Source organism: Narcine bancroftii, chromosome 4 (assembly GCF_036971445.1).
Source record: "Narcine bancroftii isolate sNarBan1 chromosome 4, sNarBan1.hap1, whole genome shotgun sequence".
Lineage (NCBI taxonomy): Eukaryota > Metazoa > Chordata > Chondrichthyes > Torpediniformes > Narcinidae > Narcine > Narcine bancroftii.
The window spans coordinates 163,469,087-163,486,534 of NC_091472.1; positions in this window are offsets into that span (position 1 = coordinate 163,469,087).

The window sequence follows — 17,448 nt, forward strand, 5'->3', positions numbered from 1 at the left end:
TCAGAGGAGCATCAGAGGAGCATCAGAGGAGCATCAGAGGAGGATCAGAGGAGCATCAGAGGAGCATCAGAGGAGCATCAGAGGAGCATCAGAGGAGCATCAGAGGAGCATCAGAGGAGGATCAGAGGAGCATCAGAGGAGCATCAGAGGAGCATCAGAGGAGCATCAGAGGAGCATCAGAGGAGCATCTGAGGAGAATCAGAGGAGTATCAGAGGAGCATCAGAGGAGCATCTGAGGAGCATCAGAGGAGTATCAGAGGAGCATCAGAGGAGCATCAGAGGTGCATCAGAGGAGCATCAGAGGAGCATCAGAGGAGCATCAGAGGAGCATCAGAGGAGCATCTGAGGAGCATCAGAGGAGTATAAGAGGAGCATCAGAGGAGCATCAGAGGAGCATCAGAGGAGCATCTGAGGAGCATCAGAGGAGTATCAGAGGAGCATCAGAGGAGCATCAGAGGTGCATCAGAGGAGCATCAGAGGTGCAGGAGCAGGAGCAGGAGCAGGAACAGGAGCAGGAGCAGGAGCAGGAGCAGGAGCAGGAGCAGGAGCAGGAGCAGGAGCAGGAGCAGGAGCAGGAGCAGGAGCAGGAGCAGGAGCAGGAGCAGGAGCAGGAGCAGGAGCAGGAGCAGGAGCAGGAGCAGGAGCAGGAGCAGGAGCAGGAGCATCAGAGTAGCATCAGAGGAGCATCAGAGGAGCCTCAGAGGAGCATCAGAGGAGCATCAGAGGAGCATCAGAGGAGCAGCACAGGAGCATCAGAGGAGGATCACAGGAGCATCAGAGGAGCATCAGAGGAGCATCAGAGGAGAATCAGAGGAGCATCAGAGGAGCATCAGAGGAGCCTCAGAGGAGCATCAGAGGAGCATCAGAGGAGCATCAGAGGAGCATCAGAGGAGCATCAGAGGAGCATCAGAGGAGCATCAGAGGAGCATCAGAGGAGCATCAGAGGAGCATCAGAGGAGCATCAGAGGAGCATCAGAGGAGCATCAGAGGAGCATCAGAGGAGCATCAGAGGAGCATCATAGGAGCATCAGAGGAGCCTCAGAGGAGCATCAGAGGAGCATCAGAGGAGCATCAGAGGAGCATCAGAGGAGCATCAGAGGAGCATCAGAGGAGCCTCAGAGGATCCTCAGATGAGCCTCAGAGGAGCATCAGAGGAGCATCAGAGGAGCATCAGAGGAGCATCAGAGGAGCATCAGAAGAGCATCAGTGGAGCATCAGAGGAGCATCAGAGGAGCATCAGGGGAGCATCAGAGGAGCAACAGAGGAGCATCAGAGGAGCATCAGAGGAGCATCAGAGGAGCATCATAGGAGCATCAGAGGAACATCAGTGGAGCATCAGAGGAGCATCAGAGGAGCATCAGAGGAGCAGGAGCAGGAGCAGGAGCAGGAGCAGGAGCATCAGAGGAGCATCAGATGAGCAGGAGCAGGAGCAGGAGCAGGAGCAGGAGCATGAGCAGGAGCAGGAGCAGGAGCAGGAGCAGGAGCATCAGAGGATCATAGGAAGAGCATCAGAGGAGCATCAGAGGAGCATCAGAGGAGCATCAGAGGAGCATCAGAGGAGCATCAGAGGAGGATCAGAGGAGCATCAGAGGAGCATCAGAGGAGCATCAGAGGAGCATCAGAGGAGCATCAGAGGAGCTTCAGAGGAGCATCAGAGGAGCTTCAGAGGAGCATCAGAGGAGCATCAGAGGAGCATCAGAGGAGCATCAGAGGAGCATCAGAGGAGGATCAGAGGAGCATCAGAGGAGCATCAGAGGAGCCTCGGAGGAGCATCAGAGGAGCATCAGAGGAGCATCAGAGGAGCATCAGAGGAGCATCAGAGGAGCATCAGACGAGCATCAGAGGAGGATCAGAGGAGCATCAGAGGTGCATCAGAGGAGCCTCAGAGGAGCATCAGAGGAGCAGCAGAGGAGCATCAGAGGAGAATCACAGGAGCATCAGAGGAGCATCACAGGAGCATCAGAGGAGCATCAGAGGAGCATCAGAGGAGCATCAGAGGAGCATCAGAGGAGAATCAGATCAGCATCAGAGGAGCATCAGAGGAGCATCAGAGGAGCATCACAGGAGCATCAGAGGAGCATCAGAGGAGCATCAGAAGAGCATCACAGGAGCATCAGAGGACCATCAGAGGAGCATCAGAGGAGCATCAGAGGAGCATCAGAGGAGCATCAGAGGAGCATCAGAGGAGCATCAGAGGAGCATCATAGGAGCATCAGAGGAGCATCAGAGGAGAATCAGAGGAGCATTACAGGAGCATCACAGGAGCATCAGAGGAGCATCAGTGGAGCATCAGAGGAGGATCAGAGGATCATCAGAGGAGCATCAGAGGAGCATCAGCGGAGCATCAGCGGAGCATCAGAGGAGCATCAGAGGAGCATCAGAGGAGCATCACAGAGGCATCAGAGGAGCATCAGAGGACCATCAGAGGAGCATCAGAGGAGCATCTAAGGAGCATCAGAGGAGTATCAGAGGAGCATCAGAGGAGCATCAGAGGTGCATCAGAGGAGCATCAGAGGTGCAGGAGCAGGAGCAGCAGCAGGAGCAGGAACAGGAGCAGGAGCAGGAGCAGGAGCAGGAGCAGGAGCAGGAGCAGGAGCAGGAGCAGGAGCAGGAGCAGGGGCAGGAGCATGAGCAGGAGCAGGAGCAGGAGCAGGAGCAGGAGCAGGAGCAGGAGCAGGATCAGGAGCAGGAGCAGGAGCAGGAGCAGGTGCAGGAGCAGGAGCATCAAAGGAGTATCAGAGGAGCATCAGAGGAACATCAGAGGAGCATCAGAGGAGCATCAGAGGAGCATCAGAGGAGCATCAGAGGAGCATCAGAGGAGCATCAGAGGAGCATCAGAGGAGAATCAGAGGAGCATTACAGGAGCATCACAGGAGCATCAGAGGAGCATCAGTGGAGCATCAGAGGAGGATCAGAGGATCATCAGAGGAGCATCAGAGGAGCATCAGAGGAGCATCAGCGGAGCATCAGAGGAGAATCAGAGGAGCATCAGAGGAGCATCAGAGGAGCAGCAGAGGAGCATCAGAGGAGCATCAGAGGAGCATCAGAGGAGCATCAGAGGAGCATCAGAGTAGCATCAGAGGAGCATCAGAGGAGCATCAGTGGAGCATCAGAGGAGCATCAGAGGAGGATCAGAGGAGCATAAGAGGAGCATCAGAGGAGCATCAGAGGAGCATCAGAGGAGAATCAGAGGAGCATCAGATGAGCATCAGAGGAGCAGCAGAGGAGCATCAGAGGAGCATCACAGGAGCATCAGAGGAGCATCAGAGGAGCATCAGAGGAGCATCAGAGGTGGATCAGAGGAGCATCAGAGGAGCATCAGAGGAGCATCAGAGGAGCATCGGAGGAGAATCAGAGGAGCATCAGATGAGCATCAGAGGAGCAGCAGAGGAGCATCAGAGGAGCATCACAGGAGCACCAGAGGAGCATCAGAGGAGTATCAGAGGAGCATCAGAGGAGCATCAGAGGAGCATCAGAGGAGCATCAGAGGAGCATCAGAGGAGCATCAGAGGAGCCTCAGAGGAGCATCAGAGGAGCATCAGAGGAGCATCAGAGGAGCATCAGAGGAGGATCAGAGGAGCATCAGAGGAGCATCAGAGGAGCATCAGAGGAGCATCAGAGGAGTATCAGAGGAGAATCAGATCAGCATCAGAGGAGCAGCAGAGGAGCATCAGAGGAGCATCACAGGAGCATCAGAGGAGCATCAGAGGAGCATCAGAGGAGCATCACAGGAGCATCAGAGGAGCATCAGAGGAGCATCAGAGGAGCATCAGAGGAGCATCAGAGGAGCCTCAGAGGAGCATCAGAGGAGCATCAGAGGAGCATCAGAGGAGCATCAGAGGAGGATCAGAGGAGCATCAGAGGAGCATCAGAGGAGCAGGAGCAGGAGCAGGAGCAGGAGCAGGAGCAGGAGCATCAGAGGTCATTAGAGGAGCATCAGAGGAGCAGGAGCAGGCGCAGGAGCATCAGAGGAGCATCAGAGGAGCATCGGAGGAGCGTCAGAGGAGCATCAGTGGAGCATCAGAGGAGCATCAGAGGAGCATCAGAGGAGCATCAGACGAGCATCAGTGGAGCATCAGAGGAGCATCAGTGGAGCATCAGAGGAGGATCAGAGGAGCATCAGAGGAGCATCAGAGGAGCATCAGAGGAGCATCAGAGGAGCATCAGAGGAGCATCAGAGGAGCATCAGAGGAGCAGGAGCAGGAGCAGGAGCAGGAGCAGGAGCAGGAGCAGGAGCAGGAGCATCAGAGGAGCATCAGAGGAGCATCAGAGGAGCATCAGAGGAGCATCAGTGGAGCATCAGAGGAGGATCAGAGGAGCATCAGAGGAGCATCAGAGGAGCATCAGAGGAGCATCAGAGGAGCATCAGAGGAGCATCAGAGGAGGATCAGAGGAGCATCAGAGGAGCATCAGAGGAGCATCAGAGGAGCATCAGAGGAGCATCAGAGGAGCATCAGAGGAGCATCAGAGGAGGATCAGAGGAGCATCAGAGGAGCATCAGAGGAGCATCAGAGGAGCATCAGAGGAGCATCAGAGGAGCATCTGAGGAGAATCAGAGGAGTATCAGAGGAGCATCTGAGGAGCATCTGAGGAGCATCAGAGGAGTATCAGAGGAGCATCAGAGGAGCATCAGAGGTGCATCAGAGGAGCATCAGAGGAGCATCAGAGGAGCATCAGAGGAGCATCAGAGGAGCATCTGAGGAGCATCAGAGGAGTATAAGAGGAGCATCAGAGGAGCATCAGAGGAGCATCATAGGAGCATCTGAGGAGCATCAGAGGAGTATCAGAGGAGCATCAGAGGAGCATCAGAGGTGATTCAGAGGAGCATCAGAGGTGCAGGAGCAGGAGCAGGAGCAGGAACAGGAGCAGGAGCAGGAGCAGGAGCAGGAGCAGGAGCAGGAGCAGGAGCAGGAGCAGGAGCAGGAGCAGGAGCAGGAGCAGGAGCAGGAGCAGGAGCAGGAGCAGGAGCAGGAGCAGGAGCAGGAGCAGGAGCAGGAGCAGGAGCAGGAGCAGGAGCATCAGAGTAGCATCAGAGGAGCATCAGAGGAGCCTCAGAGGAGCATCAGAGGAGCATCAGAGGAGCATCAGAGGAGCAGCACAGGAGCATCAGAGGAGGATCACAGGAGCATCAGAGGAGCATCAGAGGAGCATCAGAGGAGCATCAGAGGAGCCTCAGAGGAGCATCAGAGGAGCATCAGAGGAGCATCAGAGGAGCATCAGAGGAGCATCAGAGGAGCATCAGAGGAGCATCAGAGGAGCATCAGAGGAGCATCAGAGGAGCATCAGAGGAGCATCAGAGGAGCATCAGAGGAGCATCAGAGGAGCATCAGAGGAGCATCTGAGGAGCATCAGAGGAGTATCAGAGGAGCATCAGAGGAGCATCAGAGGTGCATCAGAGGAGCATCAGAGGTGCAGGAGCAGGAGCAGGAGCAGGAACAGGAGCAGGAGCAGGAGCAGGAGCAGGAGCAGGAACAGGAGCAGGAGCAGGAGCAGGAGCAGGAGCAGGAGCAGGAGCAGGAGCAGGAGCAGGAGCAGGAGCAGGAGCAGGAGCAGGAGCAGGAGCAGGAGCAGGAGCAGGAGCAGGAGCAGGAGCAGGAGCAGGAGCAGGAGCAGGAGCAGGAGCAGGAGCAGGAGCAGGAGCAGGAGCAGGAGCAGGAGCAGGAGCATCAGAGGAGCATCAGAGGAGCATCAGAGGAGCCTCAGAGGAGCATCAGAGGAGCATCAGAGGAGCATCAGAGGAGCATCAGAGGAGCCTCAGAGGAGCATCAGAGGAGCATCAGAGGAGCATCAGAGGAGCAGCACAGGAGCATCAGAGGAGGATCACAGGAGCATCAGAGGAGCATCAGAGGAGAAACAGAGGAGCATCAGAGGAGCATCAGAGGAGCATCAGAGGAGCCTCAGAGGAGCATCAGAGGAGCATCAGAGGAGTATCAGAGGAGCATCAGATGAGCATCAGAGGAGCATCAGAGGAGCATCAGAGGAGCATCAGAGGAGCATCAGAGGAGCATCAGAGGAGCATCAGAGGAGCATCAGAGGAGCATCAGAGGAGCATCAGAGGAGCATCAGAGGAGCCTCAGAGGAGCATCAGAGGAGCATCAGAGGAGCATCATAGGAGCATCAGAGGAGCATCAGAGGAGCATCAGAGGAGCATCAGAGGAGCCTCAGAGGAGCCTCAGATGAGCCTCAGAGGAGCATCAGAGGAGCATCAGAGGAGCATCTGAGGAGCATCAGAGGAGTATCAGAGGAGCATCAGAGGAGCATCAGAGGTGCATCAGAGGAGCATCAGAGGTGCAGGAGCAGGAGCAGGAGCAGGAACAGGAGCAGGAGCAGGAGCAGGAGCAGGAGCAGGAACAGGAGCAGGAGCAGGAGCAGGAGCAGGAGCAGGAGCAGGAGCAGGAGCAGGAGCAGGAGCAGGAGCAGGAGCAGGAGCAGGAGCAGGAGCAGGAGCAGGAGCAGGAGCAGGAGCAGGAGCAGGAGCAGGAGCAGGAGCAGGAGCAGGAGCAGGAGCATCAGAGGAGCATCAGAGGAGCATCAGAGGAGCCTCAGAGGAGCATCAGAGGAGCAGCACAGGAGCATCAGAGGAGGATCAGAGGAGCATCAGAGGAGCATCAGAGGAGCATCAGAGGAGCATCAGAGGAGCATCAGAGGAGCATCAGAGGAGCATCAGAGGAGCATCATAGGAGCATCCGAGGAGCATCAGAGGAGCATCAGAGGAGCATCAGAGGAGCCTCAGAGGAGCCTCAGATGAGCCTCAGAGGAGCATCAGAGGAGCATCAGAGGAGCATCAGAGGAGCATCAGAGGAGCATCAGAGGAGCATCAGAGGAGCATCAGAGGAGTATCAGAGGAGCATCAGAGGAGCATCAGAGGTGCATCAGAGGAGCATCAGAGGTGCAGGAGCAGGAGCAGGAGCAGGAACAGGAGCAGGAGCAGGAGCAGGAGCAGGAGCAGGAACAGGAGCAGGAGCAGGAGCAGGAGCAGGAGCAGGAGCAGGAGCAGGAGCAGGAGCAGGAGCAGGAGCAGGAGCAGGAGCAGGAGCAGGAGCAGGAGCAGGAGCAGGAGCAGGAGCAGGAGCAGGAGCAGGAGCAGGAGCAGGAGCAGGAGCAGGAGCAGGAGCAGGAGCAGGAGCAGGAGCAGGAGCAGGAGCAGGAGCAGGAGCAGGAGCATCAGAGGAGCATCAGAGGAGCATCAGAGGAGAAACAGAGGAGCATCAGAGGAGCATCAGAGGAGCATCAGAGGAGCCTCAGAGGAGCATCAGAGGAGCATCAGAGGAGTATCAGAGGAGCATCAGATGAGCATCAGAGGAGCATCAGAGGAGCATCAGAGGAGCATCAGAGGAGCATCAGAGGAGCATCAGAGGAGCATCAGAGGAGCATCAGAGGAGCATCAGAGGAGCATCAGAGGAGCCTCAGAGGAGCATCAGAGGAGCATCAGAGGAGCATCATAGGAGCATCAGAGGAGCATCAGAGGAGCATCAGAGGAGCATCAGAGGAGCCTCAGAGGAGCCTCAGATGAGCCTCAGAGGAGCATCAGAGGAGCATCAGAGGAGCATCTGAGGAGCATCAGAGGAGTATCAGAGGAGCATCAGAGGAGCATCAGAGGTGCATCAGAGGAGCATCAGAGGTGCAGGAGCAGGAGCAGGAGCAGGAACAGGAGCAGGAGCAGGAGCAGGAGCAGGAGCAGGAACAGGAGCAGGAGCAGGAGCAGGAGCAGGAGCAGGAGCAGGAGCAGGAGCAGGAGCAGGAGCAGGAGCAGGAGCAGGAGCAGGAGCAGGAGCAGGAGCAGGAGCAGGAGCAGGAGCAGGAGCAGGAGCAGGAGCAGGAGCATCAGAGGAGCATCAGAGGAGCATCAGAGGAGCCTCAGAGGAGCATCAGAGGAGCATCAGAGGAGCATCAGAGGAGCAGCACAGGAGCATCAGAGGAGGATCACAGGAGCATCAGAGGAGCATCAGAGGAGCAACAGAGGAGCATCAGAGGAGCATCAGAGGAGCATCAGAGGAGCCTCAGAGGAGCATCAGAGGAGCATCAGAGGAGCATCAGAGGAGCATCAGAGGAGCCTCAGAGGAGCATCAGAGGAGCATCAGAGGAGCATCATAGGAGCATCAGAGGAGCATCAGAGGAGCATCAGAGGAGCATCAGAGGAGCCTCAGAGGAGCCTCAGATGAGCCTCAGAGGAGCATCAGAGGAGCATCAGAGGAGCATCAGAGGAGCATCAGAGGAGCATCAGAAGAGCATCAGTGGAGCATCAGAGGAGCATCAGAGGAGCATCAGGGGAGCATCAGAGGAGCAACAGAGGAGCATCAGAGGAGCATCAGAGGAGCATCAGAGGAGCATCAGAGGAGCATCAGAGGAACATAAGTGGAGCATCAGAGGAGCATCAGAGGAGCATCAGAGGAGCAGGAGCAGGAGCAGGAGCAGGAGCAGGAGCAGGAGCAGGAGCAGGAGCAGGAGCAGGAGCATCAGAGGAGCATCAGATGAGCAGGAGCAGGAGCAGGAGCAGGAGCAGGAGCATGAGCAGGAGCAGGAGCAGGAGCAGGAGCAGGAGCATCAGAGGATCATAGGAAGAGCATCAGAGGAGCATCAGAGGAGCATCAGAGGAGCATCAGAGGAGCATCAGAGGAGCATCAGAGGAGGATCAGAGGAGCATCAGAGGAGCATCAGAGGAGCATCAGAGGAGCATCAGAGGAGCTTCAGAGGAGCTTCAGAGGAGCATCAGAGGAGCATCAGAGCAGCATCAGAGGAGCATCAGAGGAGCATCAGGGGAGGATCAGAGGAGCATCAGAGGAGCATCGGAGGAGCCTCAGAGGAGCATCAGAGGAGCATCAGAGGAGCATCAGAAGAGCATCAGAGGAGCATCAGAGGAGCATCAGAGGAGCATCAGAGGAGCATCAGAGGAGCATCAGAGGAGCATCAGAGGAGCATCAGAGGAGCATCAGAGGAGCATCAGAGGAGAATCAGAGGAGCATTACAGGAGCATCACAGGAGCATCAGAGGAGCATCAGTGGAGCATCAGAGGAGGATCAGAGGATCATCAGAGGAGCATCAGAGGAGCATCAGAGGAGCATCAGCGGAGCATCAGAGGAGAATCAGAGGAGCATCAGAGGAGCAATACAGAGGCATCAGAGGAGCATCAGAGGAGCATCAGAGGAGCATCAGAGGAGCATCTAAGGAGCATCAGAGGAGTATCAGAGGAGCATCAGAGGAGCATCAGAGGTGCATCAGAGGAGCATCAGAGGTGCAGGAGCAGGAGCAGCAGCAGGAGCAGGAACAGGAGCAGGAGCAGGAGCAGGAGCAGGAGCAGGAGCAGGAGCAGGAGCAGGAGCAGGAGCAGGAGCAGGAGCAGGAGCAGGAGCAGGAGCAGGTGCAGGAGCAGGAGCATCAAAGGAGTATCAGAGGAGCATCAGAGGAACATCAGAGGAGCATCAGAGGAGCATCAGAGGAGCATCAGAGGAGCATCAGAGGAGCATCAGAGGAGCATCAGAGGAGCATCAGAGGAGAATCAGAGGAGCATTACAGGAGCATCACAGGAGCATAAGAGGAGCAGCAGTGGAGCATCAGAGGAGGATCAGAGGATCATCAGAGGAGCATCAGAGGAGCATCAGAGGAGCATCAGAGGAGCATCTAAGGAGCATCAGAGGAGTATCAGAGGAGCATCAGAGGAGCATCAGAGGTGCATCAGAGGAGCATCAGAGGTGCAGGAGCAGGAGCAGCAGCAGGAGCAGGAACAGGAGCAGGAGCAGGAGCAGGAGCAGGAGCAGGAGCAGGAGCAGGAGCAGGAGCAGGAGCAGGAGCAGGAGCAGGAGCAGGAGCAGGAGCAGGAGCATCAGAGGAGCATCAGAGGAGCATCAGAGGAGCATCAGAGGAGGATCAGAGGAGCATCAGAGGAGCATCAGAGGAGCATCAGAGGAGGATCACAGGAGCATCAGAGGAGCATCACAGGAGCATCAGAGGAGCATCAGAGGAGCATCAGAGGAGCATCAGAGGAGCATCAGAGGAGCATCAGAGGAGCATCAGAGGAGCCTCAGAGGAGCATCAGAGGAGCATCAGAGGAGCATCAGACGAGCATCAGAGGAGCAGCAGAGGAGGATCAGAGGAGCATCACAGGAGCATCAGAGGAGCATCAGAGGAGCATCAGAGGAGCATCAGAGGAGCATCAGAGGAGCATCAGAGGAGCATCAGAGGAGCCTCAGAGGAGCATCAGAGGAGCATCAGAGGAGCATCAGACGAGCATCAGAGGAGCAGCAGAGGAGGATCAGAGGAGCATCAGAGGAGCATCAGAGGAGCATCAGAGGAGCATCAGAGGAGCATCAGAGGAGCATCAGAGGAGAAACAGAGGAGCATCAGAGGAGCATCAGAGGAGCATCAGAGGAGCCTCAGAGGAGCATCAGAGGAGCATCAGAGGAGTATCAGAGGAGCATCAGATGAGCATCAGAGGAGCATCAGAGGAGCATCAGAGGAGCATCAGAGGAGCATCAGAGGAGCATCAGAGGAGCATCAGAGGAGCATCAGAGGAGCATCAGAGGAGCATCAGAGGAGCCTCAGAGGAGCATCAGAGGAGCATCAGAGGAGCATCATAGGAGCATCAGAGGAGCATCAGAGGAGCATCAGAGGAGCATCAGAGGAGCCTCAGAGGAGCCTCAGATGAGCCTCAGAGGAGCATCAGAGGAGCATCAGAGGAGCATCTGAGGAGCATCAGAGGAGTATCAGAGGAGCATCAGAGGAGCATCAGAGGTGCATCAGAGGAGCATCAGAGGTGCAGGAGCAGGAGCAGGAGCAGGAACAGGAGCAGGAGCAGGAGCAGGAGCAGGAGCAGGAACAGGAGCAGGAGCAGGAGCAGGAGCAGGAGCAGGAGCAGGAGCAGGAGCAGGAGCAGGAGCAGGAGCAGGAGCAGGAGCAGGAGCAGGAGCAGGAGCAGGAGCAGGAGCAGGAGCAGGAGCAGGAGCAGGAGCAGGAGCAGGAGCAGGAGCAGGAGCAGGAGCATCAGAGGAGCATCAGAGGAGCATCAGAGGAGCCTCAGAGGAGCATCAGAGGAGCATCAGAGGAGCATCAGAGGAGCAGCACAGGAGCATCAGAGGAGGATCACAGGAGCATCAGAGGAGCATCAGAGGAGCAACAGAGGAGCATCAGAGGAGCATCAGAGGAGCATCAGAGGAGCCTCAGAGGAGCATCAGAGGAGCATCAGAGGAGCATCAGAGGAGCATCAGAGGAGCCTCAGAGGAGCATCAGAGGAGCATCAGAGGAGCATCATAGGAGCATCAGAGGAGCATCAGAGGAGCATCAGAGGAGCATCAGAGGAGCCTCAGAGGAGCCTCAGATGAGCCTCAGAGGAGCATCAGAGGAGCATCAGAGGAGCATCAGAGGAGCATCAGAGGAGCATCAGAAGAGCATCAGTGGAGCATCAGAGGAGCATCAGAGGAGCATCAGGGGAGCATCAGAGGAGCAACAGAGGAGCATCAGAGGAGCATCAGAGGAGCATCAGAGGAGCATCAGAGGAGCATCAGAGGAACATAAGTGGAGCATCAGAGGAGCATCAGAGGAGCATCAGAGGAGCAGGAGCAGGAGCAGGAGCAGGAGCAGGAGCAGGAGCAGGAGCAGGAGCAGGAGCAGGAGCATCAGAGGAGCATCAGATGAGCAGGAGCAGGAGCAGGAGCAGGAGCAGGAGCATGAGCAGGAGCAGGAGCAGGAGCAGGAGCAGGAGCATCAGAGGATCATAGGAAGAGCATCAGAGGAGCATCAGAGGAGCATCAGAGGAGCATCAGAGGAGCATCAGAGGAGCATCAGAGGAGGATCAGAGGAGCATCAGAGGAGCATCAGAGGAGCATCAGAGGAGCATCAGAGGAGCTTCAGAGGAGCTTCAGAGGAGCATCAGAGGAGCATCAGAGCAGCATCAGAGGAGCATCAGAGGAGCATCAGGGGAGGATCAGAGGAGCATCAGAGGAGCATCGGAGGAGCCTCAGAGGAGCATCAGAGGAGCATCAGAGGAGCATCAGAAGAGCATCAGAGGAGCATCAGAGGAGCATCAGAGGAGCATCAGAGGAGCATCAGAGGAGCATCAGAGGAGCATCAGAGGAGCATCAGAGGAGCATCAGAGGAGCATCAGAGGAGAATCAGAGGAGCATTACAGGAGCATCACAGGAGCATCAGAGGAGCATCAGTGGAGCATCAGAGGAGGATCAGAGGATCATCAGAGGAGCATCAGAGGAGCATCAGAGGAGCATCAGCGGAGCATCAGAGGAGAATCAGAGGAGCATCAGAGGAGCAATACAGAGGCATCAGAGGAGCATCAGAGGAGCATCAGAGGAGCATCAGAGGAGCATCTAAGGAGCATCAGAGGAGTATCAGAGGAGCATCAGAGGAGCATCAGAGGTGCATCAGAGGAGCATCAGAGGTGCAGGAGCAGGAGCAGCAGCAGGAGCAGGAACAGGAGCAGGAGCAGGAGCAGGAGCAGGAGCAGGAGCAGGAGCAGGAGCAGGAGCAGGAGCAGGAGCAGGAGCAGGAGCAGGAGCAGGAGCAGGTGCAGGAGCAGGAGCATCAAAGGAGTATCAGAGGAGCATCAGAGGAACATCAGAGGAGCATCAGAGGAGCATCAGAGGAGCATCAGAGGAGCATCAGAGGAGCATCAGAGGAGCATCAGAGGAGTATCAGAGGAGAATCAGATCAGCATCAGAGGAGCAGCAGAGGAGCATCAGAGGAGCATCACAGGAGCATCAGAGGAGCATCAGAGGAGCATCAGAGGAGCATCACAGGAGCATCAGAGGAGCATCAGAGGAGCATCAGAGGAGCATCAGAGGAGCATCAGAGGAGCCTCAGAGGAGCATCAGAGGAGCATCAGAGGAGCATCAGAGGAGCATCAGAGGAGGATCAGAGGAGCATCAGAGGAGCATCAGAGGAGCAGGAGCAGGAGCAGGAGCAGGAGCAGGAGCAGGAGCATCAGAGGTCATTAGAGGAGCATCAGAGGAGCAGGAGCAGGAGCAGGAGCATCAGAGGAGCATCAGAGGAGCATCGGAGGAGCGTCAGAGGAGCATCAGTGGAGCATCAGAGGAGCATCAGAGGAGCATCAGAGGAGCATCAGACGAGCATCAGTGGAGCATCAGAGGAGCATCAGTGGAGCATCAGAGGAGGATCAGAGGAGCATCAGAGGAGCATCAGAGGAGCATCAGAGGAGCATCAGAGGAGCATCAGAGGAGCATCAGAGGAGCATCAGAGGAGCAGGAGCAGGAGCAGGAGCAGGAGCAGGAGCAGGAGCAGGAGCAGGAGCATCAGAGGAGCATCAGAGGAGCATCAGAGGAGCATCAGAGGAGCATCAGTGGAGCATCAGAGGAGGATCAGAGGAGCATCAGAGGAGCATCAGAGGAGCATCAGAGGAGCATCAGAGGAGCATCAGAGGAGCATCAGAGGAGCATCAGAGGAGGATCAGAGGAGCATCAGAGGAGCATCAGAGGAGCATCAGAGGAGCATCAGAGGAGCATCAGAGGAGCATCAGAGGAGGATCAGAGGAGCATCAGAGGAGCATCAGAGGAGCATCAGAGGTGCATCAGAGGAGCCTCAGAGGAGCATCAGAGGAGCAGCAGAGGAGCATCAGAGGAGAATCACAGGAGCATCAGAGGAGCATCACAGGAGCATCAGAGGAGCATCAGAGGAGCATCAGAGGAGCATCAGAGGAGCATCAGAGGAGAATCAGATCAGCATCAGAGGAGCATCAGAGGAGCATCAGAGGAGCATCACAGGAGCATCAGAGGAGCATCAGAGGAGCATCAGAAGAGCATCACAGGAGCATCAGAGGACCATCAGAGGAGCATTAGAGGAGCATCAGAGGAGCATCAGAGGAGCATCAGAGGAGCATCAGAGGAGCATCAGAGGAGCATCAGAGGAGCATCAGAGGAGCATCAGAGGAGAATCAGAGGAGCATTACAGGAGCATCACAGGAGCATCAGAGGAGCATCAGTGGAGCATCAGAGGAGGATCAGAGGATCATCAGAGGAGCATCAGAGGAGCATCAGAGGAGCATCAGCGGAGCATCAGAGGAGAATCAGAGGAGCATCAGAGGAGCATCACAGAGGCATCAGAGGAGCATCAGAGGACCATCAGAGGAGCATCAGAGGAGCATCTAAGGAGCATCAGAGGAGTATCAGAGGAGCATCAGAGTAGCATCAGAGGTGCATCAGAGGAGCATCAGAGGTGCAGGAGCAGGAGCAGCAGCAGGAGCAGGAACAGGAGCAGGAGCAGGAGCAGGAGCAGGAGCAGGAGCAGGAGCAGGAGCAGGAGCAGGAGCAGGAGCAGGAGCAGGGGCAGGAGCATGAGCAGGAGCAGGAGCAGGAGCAGGAGCAGGAGCAGGAGCAGGAGCAGGATCAGGAGCAGGAGCAGGAGCAGGAGCAGGTGCAGGAGCAGGAGCATCAAAGGAGTATCAGAGGAGCATCAGAGGAACATCAGAGGAGCATCAGAGGAGCATCAGAGGAGCATCAGAGGAGCATCAGAGGAGCATCAGAGGAGCATCAGAGGAGCATCAGAGGAGAATCAGAGGAGCATTACAGGAGCATCACAGGAGCATCAGTGGAGCATCAGAGGAGGATCAGAGGATCATCAGAGGAGCATCAGAGGAGCATCAGAGGAGCATCAGCGGAGCATCAGAGGAGAATCAGAGGAGCATCAGAGGAGCATCAGAGGAGCAGCAGAGGAGCATCAGAGGAGCATCAGAGGAGCATCAGAGGAGCATCAGAGGAGCATCAGAGTAGCATCAGAGGAGCATCAGAGGAGCATCAGTGGAACATCAGAGGAGCATCAGAGGAGGATCAGAGGAGCATAAGAGGAGCATCAGAGGAGCATCAGAGGAGCATCAGAGGAGAATCAGAGGAGCATCAGATGAGCATCAGAGGAGCAGCAGAGGAGCATCAGAGGAGCATCACAGGAGCATCAGAGGAGCATCAGAGGAGCATCAGAGGAGCATCAGAGGTGGATCAGAGGAGCATCAGAGGAGCATCAGAGGAGCATCAGAGGAGCATCAGAGGAGAATCAGAGGAGCATCAGATGAGCATCAGAGGAGCAGCAGAGGAGCATCAGAGGAGCATCACAGGAGCATCAGAGGAGCATCAGAGGAGTATCAGAGGAGCATCAGAGGAGCATCAGAGGAGCATCAGAGGAGCATCAGAGGAGCATCAGAGGAGCCTCAGAGGAGCATCAGAGGAGCATCAGAGGAGCATCAGAGGAGCATCAGAGGAGGATCAGAGGAGCATCAGAGGAGCATCAGAGGAGCATCAGAGGAGCATCAGAGGAGTATCAGAGGAGAATCAGATCAGCATCAGAGGAGCAGCAGAGGAGCATCAGAGGAGCATCACAGGAGCATCAGAGGAGCATCAGAGGAGCATCAGAGGAGCATCACAGGAGCATCAGAGGAGCATCAGAGGAGCATCAGAGGAGCATCAGAGGAGCATCAGAGGAGCCTCAGAGGAGCATCAGAGGAGCATCAGAGGAGCATCAGAGGAGCATCAGAGGAGGATCAGAGGAGCATCAGAGGAGCATCAGAGGAGCAGGAGCAGGAGCAGGAGCAGGAGCAGGAGCAGGAGCATCAGAGGTCATTAGAGGAGCATCAGAGGAGCAGGAGCAGGAGCAGGAGCATCAGAGGAGCATCAGAGGAGCATCGGAGGAGCGTCAGAGGAGCATCAGTGGAGCATCAGAGGAGCATCAGAGGAGCATCAGAGGAGCATCAGACGAGCATCAGTGGAGCATCAGAGGAGCATCAGTGGAGCATCAGAGGAGGATCAGAGGAGCATCAGAGGAGCATCAGAGGAGCATCAGAGGAGCATCAGAGGAGCATCAGAGGAGCATCAGAGGAGCATCAGAGGAGCAGGAGCAGGAGCAGGAGCAGGAGCAGGAGCAGGAGCAGGAGCAGGAGCATCAGAGGAGCATCAGAGGAGCATCAGAGGAGCATCAGAGGAGCATCAGTGGAGCATCAGAGGAGGATCAGAGGAGCATCAGAGGAGCATCAGAGGAGCATCAGAGGAGCATCAGAGGAGCATCAGAGGAGCATCAGAGGAGCATCAGAGGAGGATCAGAGGAGCATCAGAGGAGCATCAGAGGAGCATCAGAGGAGCATCAGAGGAGCATCAGAGGAGCATCAGAGGAGGATCAGAGGAGCATCAGAGGAGCATCAGAGGAGCATCAGAGGAGCATCAGATAATCAGAGGAGTATCAGAGGAGCATCAGAGGAGCATCTGAGGAGCATCAGAGGAGTATCAGAGGAGCATCAGAGGAGCATCAGAGGTGCATCAGAGGAGCATCAGAGGAGCATCAGAGGAGCATCAGAGGAGCATCAGAGGAGCATCTGAGGAGCATCAGAGGAGTATAAGAGGAGCATCAGAGGAGCATCAGAGGAGCATCAGAGGAGCATCTGAGGAGCATCAGAGGAGTATCAGAGGAGCATCAGAGGAGCATCAGAGGTGCATCAGAGGAGCATCAGAGGTGCAGGAGCAGGAGCAGGAGCAGGAACAGGAGCAGGAGCAGGAGCAGGAGCCAGGAGCAGGAGCAGGAGCAGGAGCAGAGCAGAGCAGGAGCAGGAGCAGAGCAGGAGCAGGAGCAGGAGCAGGAGCAGGAGCAGGAGCAGGAGCAGGAGCAGGAGCAGGAGCAGGAGCAGGAGCAGGAGCAGGAGCATCAGAGTAGCATCAGAGGAGCATCAGAGGAGCCTCAGAGAGCATCAGAGGAGCATCAGAGGAGCATCAGAGGAGCAGCACAGGAGCATCAGAGGAGGATCACAGAGCATCAGAGGAGCATCAGAGGAGCATCAGAGGAGAATCAGAGGAGCATCAGAGGAGCATCAGAGGAGCCTCAGAGGAGCATCAGAGGAGCATCAGAGGAGCATCAGAGGAGCATCAGAGGAGCATCAGAGGAGCATCAGAGGAGCATCAGAGGAGCATCAGAGGAGCATCAGAGGAGCATCAGAGGAGCATCAGAGGAGCATCAGAGGAGCATCAGAGGAGCATCAGAGGAGCATCAGAGGAGCATCATAGGAGCATCAGAGGAGCCTCAGAGGAGCATCAGAGGAGCATCAGAGGAGCATCAGAGGAGCATCAGAGGAGCATCAGAGGAGCATCAGAGGAGCCTCAGAGGATCCTCAGATGAGCCTCAGAGGAGCATCAGAGGAGCATCAGAGGAGCATCAGAGGAGCATCAGAGGAGCATCAGAAGAGCATCAGTGGAGCATCAGAGGAGCATCAGAGGAGCATCAGGGGAGCATCAGAGGAGCAACAGAGGAGCATCAGAGGAGCATCAGAGGAGCATCAGAGGAGCATCATAGGAGCATCAGAGGAACATCAGTGGAGCATCAGAGGAGCATCAGAGGAGCATCAGAGGAGCAGGAGCAGGAGCAGGAGCAGGAGCAGGAGCATCAGAGGAGCATCAGATGAGCAGGAGCAGGAGCAGGAGCAGGAGCAGGAGCATGAGCAGGAGCAGGAGCAGGAGC